General features: G+C 38.5%; 1 pseudogene; it reads left to right on the top strand.

The window, feature by feature from the left end:
- Positions 1-426: 426 nt before the first annotated feature.
- LOC123797549 (WW domain-containing adapter protein with coiled-coil pseudogene) lies at positions 427-14191 on the top strand (annotated as a pseudogene).
- Positions 14192-14494: the final 303 nt, after the last annotated feature.

Raw genomic sequence — 14494 nt, 5'->3', positions numbered from 1 at the left:
TTGCTTAATAACCTGGGGAGAGAAGCATATTTCCAAAACTTAATAAAGGATACTTATCTGAAATCAACAGCCCTCATCGTATAGACTAGTGGCTTTACTATTGAAATAAGAAACAAGATACATTTGGTTCTCACCACGATTATTCCTTGTTTTGCTGCATTTCTTTAACTCTTCAAAGGCAATTATAATGCACTTGGTATGTTTTAAAGAACTCCCCATGCTTGAAGGACAGAGATTCCGGGTTGCTAGGGGCTCTCCGATTTGTTCTGCAATTTTGCAAACTCCTAGCTGTAAGTACTTTGTGCCACTTTTTGAGGAATTTTCGAATTTAAGTATTTACAGTGAAAAAAAAATGTGTGGAGTCAGGAGAAAGCAGCAGCTCTGCTCTTATCTTGAAAGAATAGATGGTGACTTAAATGTTCAAAAATGGAAACCGGATCTGAGATCCGGAAGTCTCAGAGCTGGCAGCCTGTGGAGGCACGTAGTTCTGTCCTGAGTTCTGGGTCTATATGCGGAGAGCGGAAAGAAATTCTCGGGGCCAGGTCGCTTAGGGCATGCAGACCCCCCAGGGAGCCTCCCCATCACACGCCCCGCGTGCACTGGGAGCCCTGGGCTTCGTTTCCGCCTCTGCCCTTCCTGAGCGACGGGTCCCTAGGGCAAGTCATCCAGCAATTCCAGAGGCTGCTCGTCCTTCCCTCACAGACCCAATTTTCCAGCTGGTATCGTTTTTCTTCAGCCGGAAGGACAGCCTCGAGCACTTCTTGTAGTGAACATCTGCTAGCAGAGAAACTCTCAGCTTTCATTTATCTGAGGATGTTTATCACCCTCATCTTGAAGGATATTTTGACTGAACGTAGAATTCCAGGGGGGTAGTTTTTGTTGCTGTTGGTACTGTTCTTCCTGCCACGTTCAAGTTTCCACGGATGTGACCGTTTCCCTACATGCAGAGCCTCTTCCTCCCCCTCGTTGGTTTCTGATTTTGTCCTTTGCTTGTTTTTTGGCAGTTTGGGTAGGAAGTACCCAGGTGGTTTTCTTTGTCTCTATCCTTTCTAGCTTGGAACTCTGGGTAGAGGTCTTTCAGCAAGTTCTGGAAGCATCCCTCCACTAGATCTTCCAATGCTTTTCCTGCCCCATCCCACCATCCTCTTCTGGACCTTGAATGGCATGTATTCTAGAATGTTTCATGTTGCCGCACACTTCCCTGAAGCTCTGTTCATCTTCCCTCGATCCTTTTTCTCTTGCTTCTTTAGTTTTCGAAATTTCTACAGAAATTGTAGAAGTTACATGACTCTTTCTTCAGCCCTTTCCAGCCTGGTATTAAGCCCACTCAGAGATTTTTCATTGTAGTTATGGAATTTGCGAGTTTTGGGGTTAGCAATTGATTCTTTCTAAAATTTTCATTTCTCTGATGAAATTCCCCATTTACTCCTTAAGACTATCTTTCCTTTGTTCTCTGATATATTTGTAATAGTTGTTTCATCATGTTTGCCTAATAAAACAGCACCTGGGTCATCTCATGGCTGCTTTTTATTTTATTCTTCACTTTTATTCTTTGCCTGGAAGACAGATGTATTATAAACTCACACACACACGGGTGATAGCTAATACTAGGCTGCTGTTTGCTGGGCATTGTGGGGACATTGCAGGGACCTTGGAGTTTGTTATCTCCCCCTCTCCCCCTGCAGAGTGTTGTGTCTTTGGTACAGTAGGCAGTTCAGTTACTGACTGCTCACCTTGAACTTGTGTGGGCTTCCCTGCATCCTATGTTAGGGAGGGTCTATGGAAGATCCAACGTATCCCAAGCGGCTTGAACTGAGCAAGATTCCACCTCCTACTTCTCTCTTCCCTCTGGATCTTTACCTTTGTGAAGGTGGGTCCCGAATAGGTCTCACTCTAGGGTGATGTCCTTGCTTCCAAGATGGAGCTGGACACCCTGGTATTAATGAGGGTCAGTGACACGGGTCCACTCCGATAAGGCCAGAGGCATTCCTCAGCACAGTTTGAATCCAGTATTTCTGTTTGTTCTCAGCTTGCAGCAACCATGCTCCTGTTCACCCTGCACATATGCAACCCAAACCTCCAGCAAGAATTTGGGGAGGACTCACATACGGTAAGAATTTGTGGGTCTCCAAATTATGCAGACCATGGTTTGCTCAGACCACAGTTTTCCTCCTCATCCCTCCGGAGTGCTGGGCTTTCCCTGGACTCCAGCTCATTGCATTAGGTTTGGGAAAGTGTCCTGAGGCAGAGAGCTGGATAATTGTGAGACTGGCCATGAGAGTTTCCTTTTTGTCCAGGGATCTTGCTCTTGTTCAGCCCGTGCCGGTGATGGAAACAGCTGTTTCATGTATTTTGTATAGTTACTGTCTAAGTTTTGGTGGGAAGGCTAGTTCAGTACCAGTCTCCACCCCATCCTCACTATTATTTATCACATTCCATAAGCCCAGACTATTTCAATAAGATGGCAAGTAAAAGTCAAAGGGATGACTAGTAAGACGGAGTTAATACAATCATTGTTAAATATGAGTAGTAAGATTATTATGTCCATAAACCCCAAAAAAGTCCATGGAAGTAGTAATAGGATATTTTAATTGACTGACGACAGAATAAAAAATCAATAGGCTACAAAGTAATAGGATACTAATCAATTACTGATTACAAAATACAAAATCAAATAGTTTTCCACGTTCAAGAAAAGAGCATCTGGAAATACAGTGCCATTAGGAAGTGCCATTCACAACAACAGTGGGAGGTTCAAGCCTATATGGAATATTTGTTTACAAGTATAATTTTAAAATTGTATTTGTTTACAAAATAATGTATACATTTTTAGAGAAGATAGAAAAATAGTCGAGAAAATCTGAATAGAGAAACCAATATTCTGTCCATTTACAGCCTCCTGGATAGCAACCACTGTATCTCAGCTTCTTTCTATGATTATTTTCATGCCCTCTGTATTTCTACCTATATATTTAATTAAATGAGGCCAAATATCATGTACGAACTAATAATATTGCATTCCCCCAACAGTATTTACTGAAATCTTTTAGGTGGGTAAGTTTTGACTTAAATCACCTAAAATCATGATATAGGATTCCAATGCATGGTATACAATGACTTATTTAATCAACTCTCATTGATAATTGTTTCGATAGTTGTCAGTTTTTAACATAACAAGAAACTCAGGTGTGCAACAGTGGTAGTCTGCAGTAATTCTGTTCACCACCTTTTCTCTGACTCCCTTCATTCTAAGCATAGGGCTAAATGTTCCTGCCTGACCCCACTGGTAAGGTGGATGGGAAGAATTGTTCATGGAAATGTCATCTGTCACTTGTAGGCTCCAACACTTACTTGCCACGTACATTCCTCAAGAGGTAACTTCCCTCTGCCACAGAGACAACATTTGAGATTAGGGTCTTGAAGTAAGGATGTATGAAGCAGAGTCCCCATCTACTGGCAATGTTCATACAGTCTGAGAAAAGATTAAACTGTCATTTTTAGAGATACTAAGATGTTTGCTGTTACTGCGAAGATTATTCAAGCAATCTATTCCAACTGATACAAACATCAACTTACATATTTTTCACTAGGCCAAATATCCCTTTAGAATAAATACTTGGAAATGAACCCTGGATCAGAAGATATATTCCTTTTATATTCTGATTCACATTATCAAATTATCTATTTCAAAGTATCCATAATAGAAGTTTATTTGTGTTTAGATCAATATTAGAACCCCCCCCAAAAAAGGTATTTTAAAAAATTCATGATTCTTAAAAGTACTATTTTAAAGATGAAGGAAATTTTTATTTAGCCATTGATGTGTGGAGATAATTGGTAATTTCATGGAACAGGTAGAGGGCCCTTGGTCCTAACGGATGGTAGAAAATGGCTCAGTCAAGAGTTATTTCGTATTGAGAAAATCTCCCAAATTGCATTGAATGAAGATCATTTACTATTGATGGGGACATACTCCAGTGGCATTGGCTGAAAATGTGAACAAATGACATCTCAGCAGCAAACAGATGACACAGAGATCCTGTCAAAAGTCCTATCATATCCTCACTTTCTTCTTTGTCTGCAGATGCTATAAAAAGAAATCTTGCTGGGAAATGATTTTTGCAACACCGTTACCTGAAGATTATTGAAGATTTTCTTGTAAATCAGAAATGTCTGTATTTATTATTATGATATCTTACTTTTATACGAATTTTAAGTAAATGCATAAATTATATGTTCTGTGATTAGGAAGAAGAATACGAAGGAAATGTAAGCATCTTATTTATATCATTGAATATGTAATATTTACTAGTTTTCTCATTGATAGGTATATATATATATATATATATATATATATATATATATATATATATATTTTACTGTTGCCAAAGTTAACCCATTCTTGAAACAATCTATAATAGGAAAATGTTTTCTAGAACAAATGCTTATACATTTCTTTATTCCTTCCCATACCTGAAGTTTCATATTATTTATTATACCATAGGTGCTAAGATGTTGTTGTGCATCATTTTTTTCGGTTTGAGTTATCTAAATTCCAGAAACATCTCCTGATTAACAGATTGTGCCTAGACATTGAAGGTTCCTAATCCATGATGTCCGCATGTTCCACGTCAACCTACGGAGGATTCTCAGGACACTTTCCCTCCTTGGAAAGTCTTGACTCCCACTATGGAGGCTGAATAGGCTGTGAACTAGCCTTCTGGACTTTCTAGAAGCCAAGACATCTGCAGGTGACTTAATTCTGACCATTCAGACTTTTAGGAGAATATTCTGGGAGCCCCTATGGAAGGTATTCCCCAGTAAAAAATATTATATGGCTGGTGTTTTGTTCACAGTGATGTCTGGAACTCAAAGAACAAGCACAAGCATGAATCTATGAAGTTAAAGATGACATTGCAGAAATATGTAAAGAGCCTGAGTCCTTGAAATCATAATGGAGCCTTTGTAACAACTCTGAAGTTACTGATCTCAGGACTTCATTTTGTTTGAAACGATAAATGTTTTTATTGTTTAAGCCATTCTTGGGTAACTCTCATTTGCTACTTGGGGTATTTAAACCGAGAAAGTCATCAGTCCCTGTAGTGTCTGTGTGTTTCATCTCGGGCAATCTGAAAATCAAACACATTTACTTTTTTGTTGTTGCTTTGATTTGTAATTTTTGAATTACCCGTGGAGTACAGTTGACCCTTCAACAATGAGCAGGTTAGGGGCGCCAACCCCTGTACAGTTGAAAATCTGTCTATAACTTTTGACTCCCCCCAAACTTAATTACTACCAATAGTCTACTGTCGACCAACAGCATAAACAGTTGATTAACACATATTTTGTATGTTACATGTATAATGTACCATATTCTTGCCATAAAGTATGCTAGAGAAAAGAAAATGCTATTAATAAGATCATAAAGGAGGAAAATACATTTACAGAACTGTACTATATTTATTGAAAAAAATCTACATATAATTGGACCCACATAGTTCAAACCTGTGTTGCTCAAGGGTCAACTGTATAAATGAATATATAACCAAATGTATTGAAATATATTTAATCATATTATTACTTCAATATATACCCCCATTACTTTCTTTCTTCATTCTGGCTTGTTTCTTTCTTCATGGTTTTTCATTTTTACATTCAGATCTTTAACATAGCAGGACTTAGATTTGGTAAAAATAAGCAAATGTATAAGATCTAGGTCTTGGGGGGCCTGGGTGGCTCAATCGATTGAGTATCCAACTCTCGACTTAGGCTCAACTCATGATCTCAGGGTGGTGAGATTGAGCCTTGCATCAGGCTCTGCAATGGAAACTGCTTAAGATCTTCTCTCTCTCCCTCTCTGTCTGGCCCTCCCCTTCTCACTGTCTCTAAGAAAAAGGGGGTGGGGCACCTTGGTGGTTCAGTCATTTAAGCGTCTGACTTCTGCTCAGGTCATGATCTCAGGGTCCTGAAATAGAGCCCTGCCTCAGGTTCCACACTCGTCCGGGAGTCTGCTTGTCCCTCTGCCCCTCCTGCTGTTCGTGCTCTCTGTCTCTCAAATAAATAAAATCTTTAAAAAAAAAGATCTAGTTGCAGCTCTATGTTGTCTCCAAATAGCTTGTCAGTTGTCACATCACTTATCAAATATCATTATTTCCATGCTTATTTGGAATTTCTTTCTTACCATGTTACAGAATTTCTATATGTACTTGAGGATTTCCTGATTTTCTACTCCGAATTGTAAATCTATCTTTCCATTTAAGAACCTGTAGTATATGGTTCTAAGTATTATATTTTATATTATAAGATTTGATAAGTTGGCAGACAGAAAATATGTGAAGGAATGATATATATGATTTTATAATTATTTTAAATCAAATATACATTTACTATATACTAATATAGTTATATAATATATGATATAACATATATAATATAAATACATATTTAACATATTAAATGCATATAAAATTATTTTATCAATCCTTATGAATAATCTAAACAGCAGGGAACCAGGGTGAAAAAAATACATTCATAAGAAAGTTGAAAAAACAAAAAAGAGACTAATGAGTTGTAGTGGACAGTAGGTGCCTCCAAAAGATATCAGGTCTATTTCCTGCAACCTGTGACTATTACCTTATATGGTAAAAATTTTCCAAATGTGATTAAATTAAGAATTTCGTGACGAGATTATTTTAGATTATCAGAGTGGGGGTGCTAAATGCAATCATAAGCATCTTTTCTTCCCAGCTTTACTGAAGTATGATTAACAAATAAAACTTGTCTATATTTAGGTTGTATAATGCAATGTGTGTTTTTTAAGGCATACAATGGGATGATTTAATATGTGCACATTGTGAAATGATTATCACAACCCAGTTACAATCCAGTTCATCAACACATTCATCATGCCACATAGTTCCCTTTTGTGAAGTGTGGTGAGAACATTAATATCTACTCTCTTTGCAATTTTCAAATACACAATGCAGTATTATTAACTGTAGTCACTATAGTGTACATCAGATCCCCAGAACTTATAACTAAATGCTTTAGCCAACATCTCCCCCATTTCCCTCACCTTACAGCCCCTGGAAGGCACCATTTTAGTCTCTGGTTCTGAGTTTTTCTTTCTTTCTTTCTTTCTTTCTTTCTTTCTTTCTTTCTTTCTTTCTTTCTTTCTTTCTTTCTTTCTTTCTCTTTCTTTCTTTCTTTCTTTCTTTCTTTCTTTCTTTCTTTCTCTTTTTTATTTTTTTTTTACATTCCACATATAGGTGCGGTCGTGCAAGGTTTGTCATTCTAAATCTGGCTTATTTCACTCAGCATAATGTCCTCTAGGTTCAGTCATGCAGTCACGAACGGCAGGATTTCCTTCTTTTTTATGGATGGATAATATTCAGCGTCTCATAAGTGTCAGGTGGAGGTAGAGGAGACAGACACTTGAAAGAGGTGAAGAACATTACGGAGATGGAGGTCGAGATGAGAGGAATGTGACCACAAGTCAAGGGGTACCTGAGCCACCAGAATCTGAAGGACGTGAGGAAGGATTCTCCACTTACATCTTCTGGAGGGAGGGAGCCCCGCCTTGTGGCACCTCAGTTTTCACTCAGCGAAGCTGATTTCAGAAGCTGGTCTCTGGAACTGTGGGAAAATAAATGTCTGTTGTTTCAAGCTACTAGGTTCACAATAAACATCTCCACTGAATTTTCATCATCTGTTGTTATGTCTATTTTATTTCTTAAAATACATTCAGGTTGACATTTTCCTACTGCAATCTATATGTGATTTTCGTGCCTGCCCATATTACTTTGTTTGCCCTAATATTATTTGATTCTTTCCCCCAACGTGTCCCAAAAGGGAATATATTCTTTTATAGTGGAGTCACTCAAATACCTTGATAGGTACCTTGATAGAGAAACAAGTGACCAAAACTGTAGAAACTTACTACCAATTATGTAACATGATTACCCTGAAAGCATGTATAACTCATAGGCTGATAGGAACGTCATCCACATTTGATAATGTATTGCATTCATGATACAAAAAGAAAGTGTATCTGGATTAATTACATAATACATTGATTTACATTAATTCAACATTGAATCTAAGAAGATATACTTTAAAGTTCAAACATATTTCATCTTAAAATAAAACAGTCTTTTGAATTATAACTTGTTATTAACAATATTTATGCACTTATGGTGAGAAATATAAAAATATGGAACTCTAGATATTTTTACCAAGTTATTTGAGTTACATTTTAAACTTCACTTAAATTCTAATAAGAACATTTGTCAGTCTATCTGCTTATATGATGAAGATTTCAAAAATCTATTCTATATCTTTTACTTCTTCTGTATTAGCTGTTCCCTGAGCCCGTAAGAGAAGCTAGATAGCACTGGAAGAAAAAGGCAAGGAGGGGTGAAGGGGAAGAGGGATGAGGAGAGGAAAGAAGAGGGTCAACATGACAAAACAGGTGTGTCTTCAACAAAGTCATTGCCATCTAGAAAAGATTAGAGAGGATGGCTTCACCTTCAAAAAGACTAGCTAAACTGATATGTGTTTTGGCAAAGGAACTTGTGACACTGACGATCACAAAAGCTAATCCAGATGGGACTTGGTCGAACTATTTCCTTTAGTTATATACGAGTCATACATTTTTGGACAGATTTGTTTTTGCAAACTTTGGTGTGGGAAACTTGGTGAGGAATAGTGGTTTCCAAAGAACACAGTGGCAGAAGCTATAAATTGGCAAAAATTTAATGAGGTTGAAAATGGCAAGAAGAAAGAACAGTGAAGGCAATTGAAGTTGGTCCAGAGAAAGAGCATGGTAAATGAGGGTGGTAAGTAAGAGATGGAAAACAGAAGAGTAAACAGAATAGACAGATTTTTTAAGGTAAAAAGTCAAGAAACAATAGATGACCATTGGCGGATACTGCCATTGAAGAAACATCAGCGTTCATGGTGTAGCGTTTGTTACTTTTGCTTTTCTTTTTATTTTTGTTCCTTTTGTTCGCTACTGGAGAAAAGGATTCTAGAAAATTAAAACTTGCACTGTTATCTTTCAAAAGACTAGGAAAGTGGAGTATGATCTGATGAGTATTTCTAGGACAATTGCTTGGTTGTTCCATGATGGATAAAGTAAGAATTTTACTACATGTCTTACATAAAAAAGAAGTATACCTAATTTAAAGAGTTAAAAGTAAAGGGTGAAAATATAAAAAAGGGAAAATGCATTTTGTAGCATAAACACATTGAAAAACTGATAAAAGGGAATGTGAAAGATTACATGAAAATTAAAGTCTAGGGGGCACCTGGGTGGCTCAGCAGTTGAGCATTTGGCTCTGGTCATGATCCCAGCGTCCTGGGATAGAGCCCTGAGTCTGGCTCCCTGCTCAGTGGGGAGTCTGCTTCTCCTTCTGCCCTGGACCTGCTTGTGCTCGCTCACTCTCACTCTTGCTCTGAGGCTCTCTTTCTCTTAAATAAATAAATAAAATCTTTAAAAAAAAAAAAAGAAAATTAAAGTTCTATACATTTTAAAAAGTAGAGATAAAAAGCAAATACAAATTTTCAAAAATTATTATAATACTATATATATATAATTTTAATATGAAAAAAGTAGAGCATAAAGAAAATACAAAAGAAAAATTACCTGGATTGAGAATATGAGAAAATACTTAACCAGTTTGATAATTTTAAAAAGGAAAGAATCAAATTCCTCTTTACCATTTACTAAAATGTTTTTACTAACAATATAAGCATATGGAAGGCATATAGAAAATACATTTTTATAGTTTCAGGGACAGATGATGAGTAGTATAAGTATATAGTATTTATTTTATTATTTTATTAATTTTATTGTTAAAATTAATATACACCAAAAGCTTTAAAATTATTGACAAAAAAGTGTCATAAATATACACTTATCCTAAGGAAACATGAACGATCTGTGTAAGTATTTTGCTACACATAAGCTAATCGCAATTTTATTTAAAATTTTTATAAAATGGAAACAAAACATTCCAATAATGTAAGAGTGTTCAAATACTTTTATCCATATGATAGAATGGAAAAGTCACTTTAAAAATGTATTTGAGGGATATATAATAAATTGGGAAAGTTTTCATAGATTTTAAATTGTTTGCAGAAAAAGGCTAATCCTATTTTCTGGAAAATAAATATTTTATATGTGTTACACAGAGATAGTTAAAGGGCATGCCTGCCTGAAATTTTAAGATGAGATGAATATAAAGCGAATAGTGTAATATGTAAAAAAGAGAAAGGTGCTGCTTTTCTGTGAGTAGCTAAAACCTGACTTGTAACATTCTTATAGTGTGTTATCCAAGTTTTCCAAAATAATGTTGTAATTTTTAAAATTTGTTTTGAATTTAATTGGTGGTTGTTACAGGAACCTTTTTGTCTATTAGATGCTTATTCTGAAAAGTAAGATAACTTCTGCTTATGTAATATTCCCAAAAATACTAAAAGAAGGATTTTTCTCCTAGCCTGAAATATTTGCAAATCTCCAGCCTAATTCCAGGAATAAGTGATCAGTATTATGTTTATCTTGAAGCTGACCTCTTAGTTACTGCTATTCTAATGTTATATGTGACATTTATTGGGTTCTTAATATAAAATTTATTCTGTAGTTACTCTATGCATTTAAATAAAATAAAGCATCCTTGCACTAATGGATCTCATTAACCAATATCCACAGGAATTTATTTTTATATTCACACTGAAATTAGAAGTTCTGAAAACACTTCTTCTCCAAAAAAATAAATGAATTGTGACAGCATTTTCACTATAGAAACGCCACCGAGAAGTACTCCATGCTGTCTTGAACAGTGTGGTCTGTTAACTTCCTGTTTTCTGTGATCTTGGACAAGTTACTAAACCAATCTTTTCAGTCCGTATCATTACTCAGTAAGTCAGTTGGAGTCGTTCCTTATTTTATTTCAAAATCACAAATGTAATACTCATTAGGTTCAGGCATCATCCGAAACCCTTTAAATAGTATCTCAGTTAATACTGATAACAACTCTATGATGCCATTACTATTATTATACCCATTTTACAGTTGTGGACAATGAGGAAAAGGGAAAGATACAGAGGTGCACATAGCCACACGCCTAGAGGCATCCGTGTTGTCTGGCACACACTATACACAGTATTCTGCTCTCCAGGGGAAGGATGTTTAGGGAAGCGTTTGCCAAAGACGACTCCTCCACTGGACAATCATGAGTGGAGGATATAGTTCCCTGGGGCGGGGGTGTGGGGTGGGGATTGGGGGTATCTGGGGCAGATTAGTCACGTGGAACAGGATTATCACTAGGAAAAGACCCCTTCTTCTTTTCCATGCTGCATTCTTTGTTCTGTTTTACCCTTTTCATGACCAAATAGGAAGTCATATACACCTCCTTTCCAATCACATCCATGCTCATATCTCAGAAGCACTTATCGTGCTATTACCGCACTTACCGCAACTATTATCGCGACCAATGACCCCCCCCCCCCCCGGCACTTCCCCCACATGCACCTGTCCCGTTTCCTGCGCTTCATCCGTCCGTGGGCAGCACCACCAGCCACCGCACCGCTCGAGCTGGAATGCAAGTGGGATCATCACTACCTGTGCTCCACCCTCCACCCTCTGCACCCATCAGTCACCGAGTCCTACTGATTCCCCCTCCTGAGTGCCTCTCAGACCCACCCGCCGCGATCAAGGCAGAGCGCCCGCCTGGTCCGATGGTGGCGAGGAAGCCCTGCCGAGCGGCGGGGAGGCGCAGCTCACCTCGCAGGAGAGGCTCTGCCTTCTTCCTGACGCGTGCACGCTGCCATCACAGGCCCTGCCTCAGTGTCTGTCCAGCTAGAAGTAGAATTTTAGCGACTTGAAATGTTCTGATTTCACCTAAAAGATGTGAGGTAGTCATTCGATTGCCTAATCATTTATAATAATTTTTATGCATTAGGATCTCATGGGCGTTCTTTTAGCTTTGGTCTCTGTAGATTGTAAGGAGTATTTCTTTGAATATTTTATTTACAGCCTGGTCCTTCCGCAGCAACACAAGCCTACCACTATCTTTCTTGATCAACTTTGTTTCTAAGGGAGGTTGTAAAGAAATGCACTCTCTTCATTAGAGGCCCCTTTGTTTAGAATACCCTGGCCTAAAAATGTGCATATTCACAGAGTTAGAGAGAGGGAGGGTGGGACCAGTTACTCTCCACAAGAAAATTCACACAAACCACAGTGCTCTTCATAGTTCAAATTCACATTCTTCTGATCCAAGCAATAATCCAAGCAAAACTCCAGATACACCTTATGATTCTGCAGATGACTGGTCTGAGCTCATCTGGGAAAAAATACTACTACGATTGTCGAACAGAAGTTTCACAATGGGAAAAACCAAAAGAGTGGCTTGAAAGAGAACAGAGACAGAAAGAAGCAAACAAGACGGCAGTTAATAGCTTCCCCAAAGATAGGGATTACAGAAGGGAGGTGATGCAAGCAAGAGCCACTAGTGGGTTTGCCAGTGGAATGGAAGACAAGCGTTCCAGTGATGCCAGTAGTTTGCTCCCACCGAATATTTTGTCTCAGACAAGCAGACACCATGACAGAGACTACAGACTGCCAAGAGCAGAGACTCACAGTAGTTCTACGCCAGTACGGCACCCCATCAAACCAGTGGTTCATCCAACGGCTACGCCAAGCACTCTTCCTTCTAGTCCCTTTACGCTACAGTCCGATCACCAGCCAAAGAAATCATTTGATGCTAATGGAGCATCTACTTTATCAAAACTGCCTACACCCACATCTTCTGTCCCTGCACAGAAAACAGAAAGAAAAGAGTCTACACCAGGAGACAAATCTGTATCACATTCTTGCACAACTCCTTCCACATCTTCTGCCTCTGGACTGAATCCGACATCTGCACCTCCAACATCTGCTTCAGCAATCCCTGTTTCTCCTGGTCCACAGTCACCAATACCTCCATTACTTCAGGACCCAAACCTTCTTAGACAGCTGCTTCCTGCTTTGCAAGCCACGCTGCAACTTAATAATTCTAATGTGGACATATCCAAAATAAATGAAGTTCTTACAGCAGCTGTGACACAAGCCTCATTGCAGTCTATAATTCATAAGTTTCTTACTGCTGGACCACCTGCTTTCAACATAACTTCTTTGATTCCTCAAGCTGCTCAGCTCTCTACACGAGCCTAGCCATCTCATCAGTCTCCAATGTCTTTAACTTCTGATGCATCATCCCCAAGAGCATATGTGTCTCCAAGAATAAGCACACCTCAGACTAACACAGTCCCTATCAAACCTTTGATTAGTACTCCTCCTGTTTCATCACAGCCAAAGGTTAGTACTCCAGTAGTTAAGCAAGGACCAGTTTCATAGTCGGCCACGCAGCAGCCTGTAACTGCTGACAAGCAGCAAGGTCATGAACCAGTCTCTCCTCGAAGTCTTCAGTGCTCAAATAGCCAGAGAAGTCCATCACCGGGTCCAAATCACACTTCTAGTAGTAATGCATCAAATGCAACAGTTGTCCCACAGAACTCATCTGCCCGACCTACGCGTTCACTAACACCTACGCTAGCGGCACACTTCAACGAAAATCTCATAAAACACGTTCAAGGATGGCCTGCAGATCATGCAGAGAAGCAGGCATCAAGATTGCGAGAAGAAGCCCATAGTATGGGAAGTGTTCACATGTCAGAAATTTGTACTGAATTAAAAAATTTAAGATCTTTAGTCCGAGTATGTGAAATTCAAGCAACTTTGCGAGAGCAAAGGATACTATTTTTGAGACAACAAATTAAGGAACTCGAAAAGCTAAAAAATCAGAATTCCTTCATGGTGTGAAGATGTGAATAATTGCACATGGTTTTGCGTACAGGAACTGTAAATCTTATTGCCCAATCTTAACATTTTTGAGCTGCATTTAAGTAGACTTTGGACCGTTAAGCTGGGCAAAGGAAATGACAAGGGGACGGGGTCCGTGAGAGTCAATTCAGGGGAAAGATACAAGATTGATTTGTAAAACCCTTGAAATGTAGATTTCTTGTAGATGTATTCTTCATGTTGTAAATATGTTTTGTAGAGTGAAGCCACGGGAAGCCATGTGTAGCAGAGCTTAGACATCCAAAACTAATCAATGCTGAGGTGGCTAAATACCTAGCCTTTTACATGTAAACCTGTATGCAAAATTAGCTTTAAAAAAAAAAATTGGGGGGGGTTAATTTATCATTCAGAAATCTTGCATTTTCAAAAATTCAGTGCAAGCGCCAGGCGATCTGTGTCTAAGGATACGACTTTTTTTTTTTAAGATTTATTTATTTATTTATTAGACAGAGAGAGACAGCCAGTGAGAGAGGGAACACAAGCAGGGGGAGTGGGAGAGGAAGAAGCAGGCTCCTAGTGGAGGAGCCTGATGTGGGGCTCGATCTCAGAACACCGGGATCACGCCCTGAGTCGAAGGCAGACGCTTAACGACTG

Source organism: Ursus americanus, chromosome 11, assembly GCF_024610735.1.
Source record: "Ursus americanus isolate L20-20 chromosome 11, mUrsAme1.1.p, whole genome shotgun sequence".
Lineage (NCBI taxonomy): Eukaryota > Metazoa > Chordata > Mammalia > Carnivora > Ursidae > Ursus > Ursus americanus.
This window is presented reverse-complemented; position numbering and strand designations above follow the sequence as displayed.